The sequence below is a fragment of the Podarcis vaucheri genome (assembly GCF_965113315.1).
Source record: "Podarcis vaucheri genome assembly, chromosome: 9".
In the NCBI taxonomy this organism is placed as follows: Eukaryota; Metazoa; Chordata; class Lepidosauria; order Squamata; family Lacertidae; genus Podarcis; species Podarcis vaucheri.
In genome coordinates this window covers 38,163,306-38,182,712 of record NC_138767.1, presented here as the reverse complement: position 1 = coordinate 38,182,712, position 19,407 = coordinate 38,163,306, and the positions used below count along the sequence as shown (strand labels likewise).

Here is a 19,407-nt window from a genome sequence, read left to right as displayed (position 1 = left end):
GCATATTTGAGCTCATCCACTGCCTCTGATTTCTAGCCGTAGGTATGAGAGGATTTTATTTTGTCCCGTTGCTTTCCCAAGGAAAACCCGCCGTTTACTGCTGAATTGAAACAAATGTCAATCTGCAAACAAACAAACAAACACTGATTTACGTTTGTTTCAATTCAGCAGTAAGCAGCAGGTTTTCCCAGGGAAGTGACGGGTCAGAAGAAAAATACATTGGACCCATGACTAGAAATCACAAAACAAACAGAAATGTGGGCGAGCCCATAGTTTGGCTTACCTTTAGGCCTGGATGTTCAAGGCTAAATGATGGCCTACAATGAATCACACTCTGATGCAATGTGTTGGGTGCCTCAAATCATCTGTGAGGGGCCTACCTTCTTCTTGCATTAGAATTTCATCCCTCGTTTGACGCATATATAAGGAACATGTGCAGCCAACCACATACTGACAAGCTGTGATGAGCAGAACCATGTAAAATGGATTGCAGTATGAAGGGGTCTTCATTAAATCCACTTGGGTTTTTAATTTTTTCAAGGGTATCAAAATGTACAGACACTGTGCCTTATTGTGAACTATAGCAGGACTGTTGTGTCAGCAGGGAGGACATTTCAACCTCATAGGAAACTCTAACTGCTGCTGATCTTAAAGTTACCATTTTGGGGGGAAAGGCATTTCAAAAGGAAACTCCAGCATGAAACCTCTGCATTACAATATTTCAGGAAATTCAATTCTGTCACCTGTGGCTTGAATTAAGATTGCAGTTTTATCCCATTACATGCACTAATCGGTTTATTGGTATCAAGATGTTTGCCTTATCAAGAAACTGCCTTGTTCATGGCCACTTATTCTGTTTTGACGTAATTGCCTCTGTGTTCTTTAATCACTACATTTCCCTCTGACCTTGGTCTTCTCCATTCTATTCCTCCTCCTGCCATGCTTATATATGTCTGCTAGTTTAGGATTATACTTCATGCCTGGGATGAAGTGGGCAGTCCTTCATAAAACCTTTATGCCATAATAAATGTGTTAGTCTTTTGAACATGGCTACTCATCTGAAACTGACTTCTAAGTGAAGATACTTATACTGTAGGCTATAATCGAGCATTACTTTGTAATCTTACCCTGTATCTTACCCTTTCCAGCCTCCCTACTCCCTCTATTATATAATAGTGATTAAATGTGGTGGAGAAAGGGTGCTATGTTACAAGAAAATGCAATAATTTTTTTCATATTTTTTTCATTATGTTTATATATGTTCACGATAGAAGGGTTATAGTTCACTGGTCTAGCATTAAATTTGCACGCAGAAGGCCGTACTTTCAATCCGCAGCTTGAATGTTTTTGTTTGGTTGGAATGTGTCTTTGAGCTGTGATAATGTCTCCTGGTTGCCTGGATAGTGAATGGAAAGATCTGGGCACAGAAACCTTTGACTTTGGCATGGCTAGAATGTAGTCTGCTGTAAAAAAACAAACAAACAAAAAACGGGTAAAGGACCCCTCGACGGTTAAGTCCAGTGAAAGGCAACTATGGGGTTATGGCACTCATCTCACTTTCAGGCCGAGGGAGCCGGTGTTTGTCCACAAGCAGCTTTCTGGGTCATGGCCAGCATGACTAAACTGCTTCGGGCACAACGGAACACCATGACGGAAACTAGAGCACACAGAAATGCCGTTTACCTTCCCGCCGCAGTGGTACCTATTTATCTACTTGCACTGGCGTGCTTTCAAATGCTAGGTTGGCAGGAGCTGGGATAGAGCAACTGGAGCTTACGCTGCTGTGAGGATTCAAACCGCTGACCTTCTGATTGGCAAGCCCAAGAGGCTCAGTGGTTTAGACCACAGTGCCACCTGTAGTGTCTCCCCGACTCTGCCCATCCCTGGCATATGTCCCTCAGAAGTCACCCATGAGGAAACACTTGCTTCACATTGACTGGAAGTGGCTTTCCAGGCTTTCAGATAGGGGTCTTTCCCAGACCTACCTGGGGGAGTGACAGGAGTTGAATATGAGACCTTCTGCATGCAGCGCGACTGCCCTGCCACTGAACTATTCCTTTACAACTGAGCGCCTCTTTATGGTTATATGTCAGCCACACAACTGCAACACTCACATCTGAACCAATCTCAGAAACCCTACTTCTGAATCTCAAGTCTTCATCCACACCATAGATTTAAAGCACATGATTTCCACCCCAGAAGCCTGGGAGACATAATTTGCCCTTCACAGAGCTGCTCTTCCCAGCACCCTTAACAATCTACAGTTCCCAAGATTCTTAGGGGAAGCAATCCACTTCAAAGGTGCTTTAAATGTATGGTGCAGATGAAGACATGAGATCTCCAGAAGTAGTACTTTTGAGATTGTTGGCCTCAAGATTTAAACTTGCTGTGCTAACAATTGACCCCCAAATTGAGTGTGACCTGTCAGCTCTGTGCCCAAAATTACCCCTTAATGAAAGAATTGTTCAAGTCAAGAGGGACAAGCATGGAATAAGAGAAGGAAAACAACAGAAGAGACCCCCAAACCTCTCTCACCCAAAAACCATCCTTGTTTTTCAGCTCCATTCGTGGTGGACAGGATCCATCAACAAATGTCATCATGGGGTACACGCTGGCTACATTAATTTGGCTTTGCTTGTGCAAGAGTTTACTTTTATAGCCCTTTCTGTGGCTGAGAGAAACCATCTGAGTTCAACGTTTCACAGATTTCTGGGAAGCTAGTAAGAAGTGTGGCAATGGGCCTTGCCAAGGAGGAGGCAAATGGCTTCAGAGAAGCATTTCAAGTCGCTTCAGAATCCTTGGCTGAATCTGATTAGTTTCAACGCCTGTGTGACTGACTCCACATCAAAACCAGCAAATATGTTTCTGCTCATCTTCAAGATTGCTGCTGCTAATTTGCAACATCTGCCTCAAAAGCAAAACAAACTGAAGAGTGGAGACACTGAGCCATGTGTCTGAAAAGCTAACACAGCCATTCAGATTAACAGAAGTAAACACCAGGGCTGCAGATGTGGCATCTGCTTGAACAGCAAGATGTTTCTCATAAATGGAGTGCAAAATGGTGGCTGTGCTGTCAACAGCACAAAAATGTTAGGGTTAATGCCTTTTTTTAAAAAAGTGTTTTTCAATGAACATTGTTAAATATAGCATTACAAAGGGAAGGGCTGTAGCTCAGTGGTAGAACATCTGCTTTACATACAGAAGGTCCATGGTTCAACCCCCCATTTCTCCATGAAGGGCTGGGAGAGACATCTGCCTGAAACTGTGGAGAGCTGTGCCCATAAGTGTAGACCAGGGGTAGACAACATGATGCCCTGCAGATGTTGCTGGACTACTGCTTACATCGTCCTTGACAACTGGCCATGCTGGCTGGGACTGAGTTGTAGTCCAATGATATCTGGAGGGCAGCACGGCTATTCTTGGTGTAGCCGATACTGAACTGGATGGACCACTGGTCTGATCTGGCGGATACTTCCTATGTTTGTTTAGGAAAGACTAATGGAACACATATGACCATGCATGTATTGTCCTAATTAAAGCAGCAATTCCCAACTGGGTGCAGAGGTGGACCTCTTACCATGGGTTTACTATAACTTTACCACATTGCTGGGATTTCCATGCTGCTATGGAGGTATCAGAGTCCAAGGTCTGGACCACACACCTCTGAATCTGAGGCTATGACTTAGCTCTCAAGACTCTTGCTATCCTTAAAAAAACACACACACGTGATAATAGGGTTCTGGAACCTCAGTCCCAATGCTTAGCAGGCAATATGAAGCCTTTGTATTTACCAGATTTAGTATTAATACTAGGAGGCGACTTACTCCTCCTGTGACTTCAGACCATTGTCTGAGATCAAAGTCATGTTGATTGCTCTCTTTCCCCATAATTCTGAGAAATCAACTCCTTCCAAATTCTTAGCAATGTTGAATAGGGGACTCCCAGCAACTAAATCCTGAATTAGTATTCAGTACCCTTGCTTGACAAGCTTAATACACTCCTTCTGTCTTTTAAGAGACCACCACTACAGGGAAATGGTAACTTCCAGTTTTTTTTTCTTTTAAACACAATAAAGATGGGAAATTAATTATTCCCCCTATTTTGTTAAAGATCAATATGGTTGGTTACATTTTCAGATGGAGAAGTAATATAATATTCCAAATCTCTCTCTCTCTCTCTCTCTCTCTCTCTCTCTCTCTCTCTCACACACACACACACACACACACACACACACACACACACTAAGGTGGGGTGTAGCATAAGGACGGAACCAGAGCCTATTCCCATATAAGAGACTTTAAATAACCTTCAATATTACCCACCCACACAGCTGCCATGGAACCATCAAACTGGTGCAGGACAAATTTTGCTGCTGAAACTATAGCAAGGAAGATTTACGGAAGAGTAGAGTAGTCTCTGCATTTAATTTCACTCTGACCTCACTTTTTACAATCCCACCCAACCACGTTTATATATATACCTACAACTCAGGATAGCACTTCATGTATCTGAGACTAGTCTACAGAAACTTATGCCATAATAAAATAGTTTAAATCTTTAAAGTGCCACAAGATGCTTTGTTAGAGCTGGGCTTTATGATTGGCACAACAGAAGCAGTACAGTAGCTATAGGATATATTGTAGTTCTTCTTCTTCTTTGGCGATCACTCGTAGCCGAGTAAGATTGTCTTCCATAAACACGGTTTCAACAATGAGTACATTAGCAGTGACACATGTGTGAACTCACTCACCTTGATATTTTGCTTATTTATCACATCACCCTCCAGCCCTTCCACCAAAGGGAGCAGAATATATGGGGTTATTTGGTGTCAACCTTGGAACAACCCTCTGAGGTAGATGAGGCTGAGAAAACATAGTCACTTGCCTAAGGCCACCTAGTGAGCTTCATAATGTCGGCCCAACAATAAACTCACACTAAGCTACTGGAATTATTATTATTTTAGTCTTTCTATGGCAACCACAGAAAATTAGCCTGTATTTTCTGGGAGCATGGAAATTCCATCCCTTAAGCATCCATTTCCTATTTGCCTTAGAACAGGGGCTCTCAAATGTTCTATAGCCCCAGGGCCCTTCTGAGGCAGCTGTAAATTACAGAGGCCCACCAGTCACAAAATGGTGTTTCAGGGGCTGAGCCATTAACATGATGGTGGCAGGTGAAGGTAGAGTTTGGTATAATCAGCTGGCTATTACTGACTGATGTTTAATCCATGCTTGGAAATTGCTAAATTCTTTGCCACAACATTTTCCCCATGTTAAATAAAGGCATTGTAACAGCCTCCCCACTTTAGGAAGAATTTGCTGGTCCAGAGGTTCTAAAGTAGAGATGGCTTTTTCTTTTATATTTTTCCTTTCTCAATATTTTTTTTTACCTAGCTCCTTCTGTTTCAGGTTTGCTCCTGTATGCACCCTGCTGTGGCTCAGATCCAGCTTCTGTTTACAACATATCAAAATATTGGGTGAGGCCATCCACATACCTAACAAGGCCTTTCCAACACATCTGAAACAGGCAATAGGATACTTGGTGGATTTCATAAGTACTCACTACCTTTGTCCCATAGTCACTATCCTCCTGTGTTTTAGAGCCAGGCCCAAGGAGGCTGTAGATATCAGTTTGGTAAGGGATTATGAGACAATTGCATTGGCAACTCTGCATGCTGAACATCAGTAGAGGAGGCTTATCAAAGAAGGTTCATGTGTGATGGATGTATTGAATTCACAAGTGGTACATTCCTAATTCAGATTATCTTTATCTTTACTTGTGAAAATACTTCTAACATCAGTCATGGGCTTATCAGTCCATTGGCTATTTAAGTTCTGACAATTTTGAAATTTTCATACACCCACCTATACCACACAATTGGTGTCCATTTTTTTGTGATGCACGTCCTCTTTTTTGGCATTGGCCAGCCTAGTCCAACAGGTAGCTGGAATATGTGAACTCAACCAGGGCCGTTTTAAGCAAATTCGGTGCTGTGGTGCAAATATCCTTCCGGCGCCCCACCCCCCGTTTCCCAGAGTTGTTGACCTTCTCCCAAAACTCTGCGGGGATCGCTCTCCTCCCGCGGAGGCTTGGGAGGCAAGTCTCATGCCCGCCAGCCATATGGTTGATGGGATGCAGCTGGCGGCCGTGCAGGAGGGAAAGGAGAGGCCGCCAGCAAAGCTGCACAGCTCCCCCACTTGCTGGGGTGTCCATGAGAGGCTGGTGCCCTGACACAATGCGCCAGTAAACCCAATGGGAAAGACGGCTCTGAACTCAACTATTTGAAGTCAGAGATGGGGAACCTGTGGCCCTCCATATATTGTTGTTGGACTTCAACCCCCATCTGCCCTAACCAGCACGGCCAGTTGTCCCCGATCTAAATTCTTTCTATGAGGCTCTATCCATCCTTTGAGGACTTCCAGATGGAAATTTGTAAGAAATGCTAAAAGATTATTGTAAAGGAACATGGGTGGCACTGTGGTCTAAACCACAGAGCCTAGGACTTGCCGATCAGAAGGTTGGTGGTTCGAATCCCTGCTACGGGGTGAGCTCCCGTTGCTCGGTCCCTGCTCCTGCCAACCTAGCAGTTCGAAAGCACATCAAAGTGCAAGTAGATAAATAGGTACCGCTCCGGCGGGAAGGTAAATGGTGTTTCCGTGCGCTGCTCTGGTTCGCCAGAAGCAGCTTAGTCATGCTGGCCACATGACCTGGAAGCAGTACGCTGGCTCCCTCGGACAATAAAGCAAGATGAGCGCAGCAACCCCAGAGTCGGCCATGACTGGACCTAATGGTCAGGGGTCCCTTTACCTTTACTTTAAATGATTATTGCAGCAGAAATGTCTGCATGGATGGATTCTCTGTCCTATCTCCTAATGGTATACAAAATTTAGCTGGTCACATATGGCAAGAATATTGTCGCAGAGAAATGGGGGAGTGGGGAAATCAATAGATGACCCAGGAAAATGGGAAAGCGACTGGCATTTTTAGCATTTACTGGTAGCTTCCTAATGATGCAAATAGCATGATCAAATCATGCTTTGGGATTAGGAAGCAAGGTTGTTCTGAGATAGGAGGATGTTTTTACTAGCCTTATGACTCCTACAATTTTCACCCAGAAGGTTAAGATTTTCTACTCTGCCCTCAGAGAGTTACCAGAAAATAAAACAGGTGAAGGAAGTATTTGCACAAATTTTACAGATGCCCCAAAAAAGAAAACACAGCCAAAGGGAGACGTGGGTAGACTTCCATATTAACCAGCAACTAGACTTCTTTACTATTTATATTTTGGATTTAATCACCCAGAATATTATGGCTAAACCAAATAAATATTTGTTGTTCATTTTAACAAAACTGTAAAATTAATAGGAAAGTGTTTATTATCACTTTGACATTGCGCTTCAAAAGTGGATACATTTTGGCATATTGCTAATGTTTCCCACTGAGAGTTCTGTTTCTGTATTACTTGCTCTTTTTATACTCCATGAGGCGGGAAGGGGATTTCTACTTGTATTGCTATGAAAATCAGACAGGTGCAAGCCTATTTTACCAAACCAGCAGAGAACACTACCTTCGCTGGACTTTTGGCAAGCTCATCCCATGTAGCGTTCAGCTGATGACGCACAGACTTCTTGCTCTGCAGCAGTGAAGAGGAGCCACAAGGTGAACTGTAATGAGCCACTGAGCATCTCCTTTCGTCCCTTCCTCTGTGTATACTCCAGATTTTGAGGAGCTCTTGGGAAAGGACCCCCGACCCCTTTTCTTCAGTAAGTCTTACTTACACCACAAACACCAGCTGCTGCTTCTCTTCCTCACCATTGCTGCCTGTGTTGCCTGCTGACCATTGGGATTGGTAGGATCAGGTGGAAAGCAGAGATATCAACAGTGGGTAGAGCCAGGCTCATCATTCACATCATACATTTAAAGCACTGTGGTACCACTTTAAAACACGGATGCCACCTTAAACAGTCATGGCTTCTCCTCCCCCCTCCCAAAAATAATCTGGGAGCTGTAATTTGTTAAGGGTGCTGAGAGTTGTCAGAAGACACTTCTTCTCCTCATAGTCAAATCAAATCAAAGAGTTACAATACTCAGAGGGGTTTAACCGTCAGTCTCTCTTCACAGGGAACTCTAGGATTTGGCCATGCCTGCTGGGGTTGATGAGAGCCCAGAGACATATGGAAGGCCACAGGTTCCCCATCCCTGATGTTGATGTCAATGGAGGATGGACACCTGGGATCAGGGCAGCAGGCTGCAGGACAGTTCCTGCAGGCCATGTTCATCTGTTAGGAGGATTCTCAATCATATCTGTGTGCAACTACTGGATCTCAGCTATTCCACCTTAATCTGTCTTAACTGACACTATACATGAGTGTGATTTGCTATATGTACAGTCTTACTAAAGTTTTCAATTCTGGTACAGTAGAAAACATTTATTTTCAGACCTTCACATATTTATAGCAGGATCAGATGGCAGGTGTAGATAAGGTACTGTACACCACTTCAAAAATATCTCTCAGACAAGGAATAAACATACCTCAGGGCATAAGATGGAGGCTTGTATCTGAAAAAGAAGCCTTTGATGATCTGACAAAAGCTCTTTACAAAATAGAGACTTTTATATAGGCTAACTGAAAGAAACTGGGACGCGGGTGGCGCTGTGGGTAAAACCTCAGCGCCTAGGACTTGCCGATCGCATGGTCGGCGGTTCAAATCCGGGTGGCGGGGTGCGCTCCCGTTGTTCGGTTCCAGTGCCTGCCAACCTAGTAGTTCGAAAGCACTCCCGGGTGCAAGTAGATAAATAGGGACCGCTTACCAGTGGGAAGGTAAACGGCGTTCCGTGTGCTGCGCTGGCTCGCCAGATGCAGCTTGTCACACTAGCCACGTGACCCGGAAGTGTCTGCGGACAGCGCTGGCTCCCGGCCTATAGAGTGAGATGAGCGCACAACCCTAGAGTCTGTCAAGACTGGCCCGTACGGGCAGGGGTACCTTTACCTTTACCTAACAGAAAGAAAGCGGGGAAAGCAACATTATTTCTGATCTTAATATTCATGTGGTCTGACTTGGGCTCACTGATATTCAAGAGGCAAATTAACTGCGTTAAGCTATGATATTTATGCAAAACTAGAAACAGTATGAAAATGCACTTGTGCAATGTACGTTGGAAAAGTTAATGCATTAACAAAAGTTCTCCATTATCTCAGTATATGTGCAAGAACCTTGATTTTCCTTTTCTTAAATCAAAAAACCCAAATGATGTCAACATGGTAAGATGTGATGCATCTTTAAGGAAGCTAAATAGTAAACTTGGCAATTCAGTGAGTAACGGTGATGAGAGACATAATGGCTTGTTCCCACACAAGAATCACATCAGTAGGCTGAATTCATCATTGTGGGTTATGTTCCTGGAATGTGCAGAGAATTAATCAGCACACAAAACAGGGAAGAGAAACAATTTTGGCAGCTCTCAAAGAAAGAGGTGCCAGGCAGGGCTTGAAGAAAAGCAGTCAGCTGAAAAGAAGAAGAAAAAATAAAACAAGAAAAGCCCATTCAACGTGTTGAGACAAGTGCTCAAATGCCTCCTTTAGCAACTAGCAAGAATGTCGCCTAATTTGTAGGTCCCAGCAATTACTTGATTAAATTGTATTCAGGTGACAATGTGAAGACATTGCTCGCTTAAGGTGAAGCAGGAAGAAGAATGTTTCAGTGCATTTAATGAGAACGGGTCAGTTAAACTTCAAAGAGTGGCATCATTAGAAAAAGAGCTGAAGGGGGCAGGGGAAGTCTATGTTAGCAACAATGCTGTGTTAACGATGAACCTGCATGTCATGGGACAGTCCTGTGATTATGTAGTGCACAGAAAGGCTTCTGGGCTGTATTTGCAAAAGCAGTTTTGCCAAAACCTTGTGCCTGAAACCATCCTGAACACTAGGAGCTGGATACTAGAAGCAAGAAAGGATGCCATGCAAGGAGTTCAGCAGTTGGAAGCCAACTTCGTAGCTTAGCAACTAAAGCTGAAAGGGAGCTGGGAACTTCTCAGAAAAGTGGGTGAGAGGGGCAGAAGGGGCATGCAAGATGAAAAAACAAGTTTAGATGAAAAGGGGGAAGTCGGGAGCAAAAGCATTAGAAAAGGGTGTAAGGTGAAAATACAACTAAGCCGTGTGCCAAGGTCAGGGCCAAATTTAGGTTTGATGAGGCCCCAAGCTACAGAAGGTAATGGGTCCCTTTATATGTCCAGCTGTCCTTTGTCAACAACAAATTGTCGCTGTTTTTTGTGTTGAATATATGCTATATGGTAATTTGTGGACCTAATAGGTGTCTAAAGCCATTTGCACATAACAAAATATGTATTTTATCAAAGTAATTGTTGAACTGAAATACAATTAAGAAGTATAATAGTGAAATACAATTAAGAAGTATATTAATAGTGAAATAATTATTAAGCTCTAACTGTATGTAGGTTTTATTTTATTTGTGTTTATTTGTGGGGGGGGGGTTGAGAGTCAAGAGCAGGTTTATTGTGGTGTTTGGGGGTCACGGGGCGTCGTCGAGGTGGCTCTTCTGAGGCGGGCTTGGGCTTTGTGGGGCCTAGTGGTACTTGGAGGTCAGCACGACGACACAGCAGCCCAGGAACTTGTCCATGGAGATGAGGGTGCTGGCCTGGAGGAGCCCTGGGTGGTTGGCAGCGATGGCCACCAGGATACAGTGGCCCAGCAGTGCGAAGTTGACGGGGTCCACGTGCAGTTTCTGAGTGTGCAGGTCGCTGAGCTTGTCGAGGGTGCTGGCGATCTTGTCGATGTGCACCATGGCCTCGCTGATGGCCACCGCAAACTTCCTGCCATGCGCCATGATGTCAGCGGAGCTGGGGCTCACGTCGATGTGCACGAAGTAGGTCTTAGTGGTGGGGTGCGCCGTGAACATCCTGGTGATGGCCTTGGCGCCGATGTCCTCAGCTGGATCACACTCCAAACATGCTTCACGTGGCTCTTGTCGTCATTGGTCAACACCATTCTGGCAGCTCAAAGTCTCGGGTCATTTTATTTGTTTTATATCTTATAGAAATGTACATCCAGGTTTTTCCCCTTTAATTTTTTGGGGGGGCTCCAAGAGAGTGGGGCCCTAAGCTTTAGCTCATACATAAATCCAGCACTGGCCAAAGTCCAAAGCAGGGAGTGATTTAGTTGTCCTGTGGCTTGGGCTTACTGAATACTTTTGCCAGCATAAAGCAGGGGTGGGGAACTATGGCATTGTAGACCATCTTGGGGAGGGCCACAGGGCCCCCATCCCAACTATCACATATATGGCCATATCTTTATAATAAATAATGTGTGTTTCAACATATCCAATACCTTGGTATTGTGCAGCATTCTGAGCAGATTGGAGAATGTCATCTCTCAGAGTTTTGATCATCGGAGTCAACTGGCCTTGCTCCACAACTACAATGCATGCACACACACACACGTTGAACCTCTGACCCTTTTTGAAATGCACAGAAGTCTGCAGCTCCTGGAACAGGCCAGTAATTTATGATGCATAAAAGTGCTGGAAGCTCATGCTTTAGTGTCATCAACAAGACGGTGTTCTTATCCCAGGCAAGCTTTCAAAAATTACATATATAATAATATTTTATCTTTTACTTTAATGCAAGCTTCAGTCTTGAGGCCATTCCATAAGAGCACATATTTAGCCAATGAACTTGGAAATGTTACTGCATCACTCATATATAAAATCTGGTTTATTAATGGATAGCTTTAAAGAAGGTGTGACAGTCCACTAGGCATTTCCAGAATGTACATGAGGTAAATGCTGTGCTGTTTTTTTATGGAGTGTCCATCTGGAAGCTGAGAAAAACAACAACAACAAAAATATAAATTTCTCTCTGTCCTGAGTCTGAAATTGAAACGCAGTCTCTTGTGTCTGTCATGTGAGCTCTAGCTGAAGTGGGGGCAAAGGCATTCATCGCATTTTAGATATTCAAACTAATAATAGTTCCAAGGCTGAGTTCCGGGCAAAGAATCCGTTCTGCCTAGAAAGCGTGGCTTTCTTACAGTGAAACGGACAAACAAAAAGCTGTGATCCCTCTGGTCTCTGTAACAAGAAATATATGCCTTGTTACCTTGGGTATACACACAATAATTTGGCCATTATAAAAGCAGTTGTTAGCTTCAGGCTGATCACACCCCATTAAATCCTTCAAATGTTCAGCAGTGTCCTGTGGCATACAGATGTGATTCCAATAATAGTAAGTGAGCTCATCCTTGGTGTAGAAGATTATTCATAAGGGAGAGAATGGTGTAACTGATATCATCATTACATCACCTTTTCCTGTGCCTTATTCTCACTGCAGCTGATAGGGAAAGCACACCTCAGTCCTAAGTTATGTCTTTTTCTGCTTTTGCAGAATATGCTAAACAGAATATGGTTTGAAAGGACGTTCTTCCTCCATTAAACCTCAGAACTGATCATCAGTGAGAAAAACACATGCAACAGTGGAAATGCTTTGCTTGTGTCCCTTTTCCTCCTTAAACATAGTTTATGTTCGTCAGCAACTGCTTAGTAATGATTTTCAGCCATTGAAATACTCTTGTGATCCAATCACATGACCAAGACTGGAAACACTCTTGCAAACCAGTATACTATAATCCCATGACCAAAAATGGTTTACTGAAGCCTATTTGAACAAAGAGATTTAAGTTTCTAGAAATCTTTCAGCATATACGACCCAGTCAAGGGAATGATGAAACCGACCATATCAGATTGCAAGCATCTTTTGCTCTCATTAATTCCACTTCTAAAACAAAACAAGAATGTTCTGAAATAGTTGGGTAAAGTTGACTTGTGCCTTTTCTTTTATTTCAAGGACTACAAGAACACTATTCACATCTCATCTTTATACATATTAAAAGTACCTTAAGAAAAAACCCTCTGGGCATTGCAGAGCATGTTTACTCATCATGTGCATATCATGTGCACAGTCTAATATCCATGACAAATGCACCAAAACATAAAGACATCTCTTGTAGAAATGTATGCTGTTCATGTTTCTGGAGGTTCATTTGACTTTTTCCATTGTGCATCTTGAAGTGCTACTGTCAGGGAACTGACATCGGAGCTAGAGGCGGAGGGGAGGCTCTCAAATGATGCTGGAGAAGGGCCCAGCAGGGAGAAAGGCAGCTCAGCAGAGGGGGAAACAAATCAGCGCTACACCAGGGATAAAGGGGGGCAGATGGGGGAATTGGCGAGAGGGCTCCAGGACTCTTCACTGGACACCAGCGGGGAGAGGACGGGTCCTCCGCTACCCACGCCCACCCTGCGCAGAAGACTTCCGCACAGGGAGAGTAGGAGGAGACTGGGCGTCAAACAACTTTTATGTTGGAAAAGGTTTAAGAAATGCCCACTGATGGATTCTGCTAGCGACTGAGGCAGCCACGAAGTGAAGGGCTGTCCAGACAGAAAAGTCCAACAAGGCAACATAGCCAGGAGAGGCGGCAACTTACGCACGAGCAACCCATGCTCATTACAGCTACTAATCTTAGGCAGCAGCTTGGACTCCAACTCAGAAGGGGACGAGGTCAGCCAGTTTGTGATCAGTGTTGTGACCAGTGGCGTAAGCTGCAGAAGTGTCAAACTTGGACCCTGATGATGACACTGAGTCAAACAGCCAGAACACGCAGCCCCCTCAAGCCAGGTCTCCTGGAGAAAGTACCCTCTGAGCCAAATTCACCCAAGAAACCCAACCCTTCCATAGAAGGGCCTTGTGCTCTCTTATGCCTGCTCACACCAACACAGGCAACACACCAGACAGGCCTGAATAGAGTGGCTAGATAACTACAAAAAAGTCATTGTCTCTCATTAGGCTCATTCATGCACACTGTTCCATCTTGCTTTGCCAATTTCGTTACCAGTGGGAGTGGGTCATACCAACTCTGATTGGATCGTTTCACCTTTTCAACAGACTTTGTTTGCTTTACATAGGCTCTACAGGGTGATAGCTCTTGCATCTGTTGGGCCTTTTGGCTTGGCTTTGCAATAACATCATCCCCCATACCGCTGCCTGTTTCAGCTGAGGATGCATTAAGCTGATGTGATGAAGAGCACTCTGCCCATGAAAGCTTATCCTGCAGTAAACATGTTTGCCTTTAAGATGCCACAGAACTCTTCCTGCAACAAATTAACACTGGAATTTAGATCCCTTGCTATTCATTTCACACATACCCCATGTTCTTTTTTTAAAAAAAAAGTCTCTTCTTAAGAGTCTGCCATGGAACTGTCTCTAATTTCCTTTCAATTTTACAGTTTCCTTTTCTACATAAACTGGCTGGGCGTTGACCACATATTACAAATGCGAGCAAACACTGCAATAAAGCATTTCCCATTTTTTCCCCTTTTGTGTATCCTAACATCCTGTTTGCTAGTATCTGCAAGGAGAACTAACATCTTTATTGAGTTCACAAAACCATTAGAATATACTATAGAATCTTGAAAGGATTTTGGGTATGATTTCTGGAGAACCAGTAAATTTTTGTAGGATCCTTTCTAAAGTTGTTAACATATTCCATCATATGGGGGGGGGGGGAGGAAGGAAAGAAGGGAGGAAGGAAGAGGCAAAAAGAGAGATATTTGCATGTCCACTTCTGGTTGGATTTTCCTTACCAGCTCCTATAGTCCTAATATGTGAATCTCTATGGCTTTATATCATGGCACTACATCCAAAGAGTCTGAATAACCTATGGGGATCAAAAAGGAACAAAGAATAATTCGGGAGTCTGATGCAAAGCCAGCTTTTATGCAAGAGTCAGAAATGTGTCAACCTATGAAACATGAAACATTTGGATACTAACATGGTTCTTCCTCTTGAATAGGCCACCAGCGGGTGACTGTGGCCTGTCAGTTGCCTCTCTTAAGCTTCTGTACGAAATGGTTTTAAGACACTCATTTACAAAGGCTGTTATTATGGTCTATGAAGTCACAGAGTCCAGTCTATAAATGTGAGCTGGCATCATAAGCTAAAGTATTTGTGTTAGAACAGAAATAGAGATTGAGAGGAAGTTTAGCTATAAAGGCTTTGTCCTGAAAAGGAATTGATAGAAAGCTACTTCCTGGCCCTTTTACAGTGCCAGCCCTGGTGTGAATGGGGAAAATATGATATTACACTATGCATGGGCATAGGAAGCTGCTTTATCAATGGGCTGAGTCAGGCCATTAGTCTCTATAATATTGCCTACTCTGACTGGCAGAAGCTCTCCAGGGATTCAGACAGGGGCCTCCCACAGCCCTACTGGAGATGCCAGGGACTCAGCCATGGAAAGTGGATGCTCTGCCACTGATTAGGCTATTTATCCTATGGTTAACTATTAATATTGCCTGAGCTCTGTCTGCTGTAATGCAAAGTATCCAGAAGCTTTGGTGTGACTTGGTTTTGAATGGGCAATCAAGGCCCATCAATCTTACAAAAGGCCTTTCCTGGAAATGGAAGCAGCTCGAACTAGTTTGTCAACTCTTGAGCAGATAGAAGGAAGGGGAACTCCCTAACTAAAGTGCTGGAAGAAGATATGGGATTAGACAGAATCTTGAGGTGTTGGTCTCATGTTGCATGGAGGCCAATAAATCTTCTTAAACTGGCTGCCTACACCAATGTTTCCCAACCTTTTTTGGGCAAAGGCACACTTGTTTCATGAAAAAAATCTCGAGGCACACCACCATTACAGCCCCGTGACGTCAGCGCGCAGCGTCACGCCGGGAGGGACATGAATTGCTAGCAAATTACATAATACCTCCTTGAGGGCTGGCTCATCTTCTTCGAAGGCAGAACCCCATTAATTAACAGCACAGACTCACACCATAACCAAGACGAGGGGGGAAAACCTCAGTCATGCACAGTCATGCACATGTGGGGGCTAAATGAGGACGAAGACCGGGCAGAGAGCAGGGTTCAAATCACCCCACCTGGCCAGGACAATCCCTGGGTGTTCCCTTGGGCCACTCGCCTGACCCACCTCGCAGGGCTGTTGTTGCGAGGATAACACGGGGAGAACCACGCGCGCCCCCGGGAGCTCCTTGGAGGAGAAAGCGGGCGATGAATGCAATGCACGAAATATATGAGAGGCGACCAGGTTTTGCAGGTGAGGGCCCCCCGCCAGCCTCCGCTTCCAACACCCAGCGCAACGACGGCGAAGTTTCCCCCCGGGCTCGGCTCGGGGAGCAGCGCTGCTCCCCCCCGGCTCCCCTTCGCCCTCCCGGCTCTCTCTGCTGCCCACTGGGGACCACCCTCACCTGCCAAGTCCGGAGCGCCGGTGGAAGTTGCATGCAGGGCGCCGCGTTACAATTGCATTGCACTGCACTCCATGCAACGCCTGCACGCATGCATTGCCTTGCACGCCCGCCAAGGGGTCTCCCCGCGGTCCGATGCGTCCCCTCCGGCGTGGATGCAGCATTGCAAAAATAAAACCCCCGACGCAGCCCTACCTGGGGGGCAGCCTCCGCCACTCCGCCTCCGCGGGGATCCCCGGGCTCCATCCTGCCGCCCAATCTCCGCGGGGGCGCAGGCAGGCTGCGCGGGGTCTGCGCGGAAGAGCCCCTGCCCGCCCGGTCGCCGCCGCTGCGCTCATTCCATGGCCGGGAGAAGAGCGCTTCAAACAAAACGCCCGGCCCGCGAAGCCACGCTGGGAAACGTAGTTTGTGCCCCCCGCGCGGGCGCGGAGCCCAAGGGCGAGGGGACTACGGATCCCGGCAGCCTCCGCGCCGGGGACGGAAGGGGAGAGGCCGGGTGCAGGGATGGAAGGACGGGTGGGCGAGCGAGTGAGTGAGTGGCAGCCGCCAAGCCTTGGCCGAGAGCCAGGAAGGGCCTCCCCGGAGGAGGAGGGAGGCGCAGAGCGGGAGGGAGGGAGGGAACCCCAGGGGTCATCTAGTGACGGCGCCCCAATCGAAAATTTGACTTTAAAAAAAAAAATCTTTCAATTTTTTTAATTTTTCCCGCGGCACACCAGGCAACATCTCGCGGCACACTAGTGTGCCACGGAACAGTGGTTGGGAAACACTGGCCTACACCTACAAGCTCAGCCATTACAAAAAGAACTATAATACCCCCAATAATTTCTCCTTCAAAAGGAGAAATTATATATTATTTCAGTACAATTATATATATATATGTTGATTCAGAAGCAATCCCCATTGAGTTCAATGACTTACTCCCAGGTAAGAGTGTTTGCAGCCTAAACCTCATAGAGCTGTCCCTGGAAATGCGGCAATGTTGTTACTCTTTCTACCATTTTCAATATTAACATTTGGTAGCGTCTTGAAAAGAGTTCTCTCTTTGGCCCTATGGCAACCTCTATAGCAGGGATGGGGTACCTGTGGCCCAACACTCCTCATCTCTGACCATTAGCCATACTGACTGAGACCAGTGGGAGCTGGAAGCCAACAGCATTTGCAGGGCCACAAGTTTCTCTGCAACTTTTTGCTAGGGCCTTGAGCGTGTCAAATTAGAGAAATGCATCCACCAACTGCCCTCAAATGCTGGACCATTTTATTTAACACACAGACTGGTCGTAACAAAGAGCTCATATAGAAGATCACCTTACCGTCTGTAGGTTCTTCCACCATGAGGTTGCTTGGTTGTTTGTATTACTATATTACTACACTACATTACAAACACATCTTCTGCCTCCTATGAGTTGTGAAACTAAGGATATTTACTAAGTAGTAGGCCTTCCTCATGTAGTTGTCTGTAGTCACACATTATTTGTGCAAAATAAGCATACCTCCTTCTGATGTTACAACTCACCCCTAACTTTAACTATTTCAGAAGCTAATTTAGCAGGCTGACTTGGTTTAATTCCCTCCATGCAGTGTAGTGTGAGCATTGCCCAAGTCAAAAAATAGTGGAGACGGGTGTATCCCAGAAGCTCACACACCCTAAAGCGACTTGTTCTCCTGGGCAACCTGCTTTGCAGTTCCTCATCCTCAGGCAATCCTGAGGCTGTCTATGTTGGCAAGCAGTGGCTCTTTTAGGCAAGGATCTTTCCCAATCCTACTAGGAGATATTGGGGATTGAACCTGGGACCTTCAGTACTAGTGCTACACAGAGTAGACCCATTAATGTTAAGGCGCATGACTAATTGTATTCATCAATTCCAATGACTCTTTGAGTAGGGCTTAATTGAAGACCACTCTAAGTTTCTGGTCATTAAGTTATGATATGTGGGACAGTGGCTGGAATATTGGACTAGGACTTGGGATCCCAGGGTTCAAACCCTCACTGGGTGATCTTGGGCCAGTCACTGTTGTTGTTGTTGTTTAGTCGTGTCCGACTCTTCGTGACCCCATGGACCAGAGCACGCCAGGCACTCCTGTCTTCCACTGCCTCTCACAGTTTGGTCAAACTCATGCTGGTAGCTTCGAGAACACTATCCAACCATCTCGTTCTCTGCCGTGCCCTTCTCCTTGTGCCCTCCATCTTTCCCAACATCAGGGTCTTTTCCAGGGAGTCTTCTCTTCTCGTGAGGTGGCCAAAGTATTGGAGTCTCAGCTTCAGGATCTGTCCTTCCAGTGAGCACTCAGGGATGATTTCCTTAAGAATGGATAGGTTTGATCTTCTTGCAGTCCATGGGACTCTCAAGAGTCTCCTCCAGCACCATAATTCAAAAGCATCAATTCTTCGGCAATCAGCCTTCTTTATGGTCCAGCTCTCACTTCCATACATCACTACTGGGAAACACAGGGTTGTTGTGAGGATAAAATGGGGAGAGGAGAAGTGCCATGTATCCCGCTTTGAGATCCGTGGAAGAGAGGTGGTCTGCAAACATAATAAATAAATACCTGGATGGCGGCGGCGGCAGCAGCAGCAGCAGCAGGCTGCTTTGTTCCCCCTTTGTTTTTGTATTTCCCTGTAGAATGCAGACAGGTTTCCCTTGCATATGCAGCCTGGATGTCTTGCCCTGTAAAAGTAAGGTTTAAAACATTATAGTACACTACAATCTGGACCATATGGCCTGATACAACGATGCATTGTGGATGGCTTCTACATCTGTAGCCGAGATAAACTTCAGGTCCCTTTGGTATCTATGAGCCCATGATTCCAATTAGAGAGCTGTTTGGATTAGAACGTCACACTTCCCTTTTCCCTGCTGAAGATCCACACACTGTTTGACCTCTGTTAAGGCTGATGCTGCTAGCTTCTTCCACTCTTTCACCTGATTAACAGTAATTAGCCACCTGCAACTGCATTGTCTTTTCCACAAACAGTTTAAACTCAGGGGAGAAAACACCCCCAAATGCTTGTTTTGAAAATGCCAGTCTGACTCCTGCAATTTTTGGCACTAACATAAAATTCTCCTTTCTCGGTTGTAAGTATGACTACGAAGCTACATGGATGAAAGAGGAAAGAAGGTAGTAAGGATCCTGCTTTGTTTT

General features: G+C 45.2%; 1 pseudogene across 1 annotated transcript; it reads right to left on the bottom strand.

The window, feature by feature from the left end:
* Positions 1 to 10,492: 10,492 nt before the first annotated feature.
* Positions 10,493 to 11,021, bottom strand: LOC309540598 (hemoglobin subunit alpha-A pseudogene; annotated as a pseudogene). Its single transcript has one exon. The product of its transcript is annotated as a hemoglobin subunit alpha-A pseudogene (transcript).
* Between the last annotated feature and the right edge of the window lie 8,386 nt (positions 11,022 to 19,407).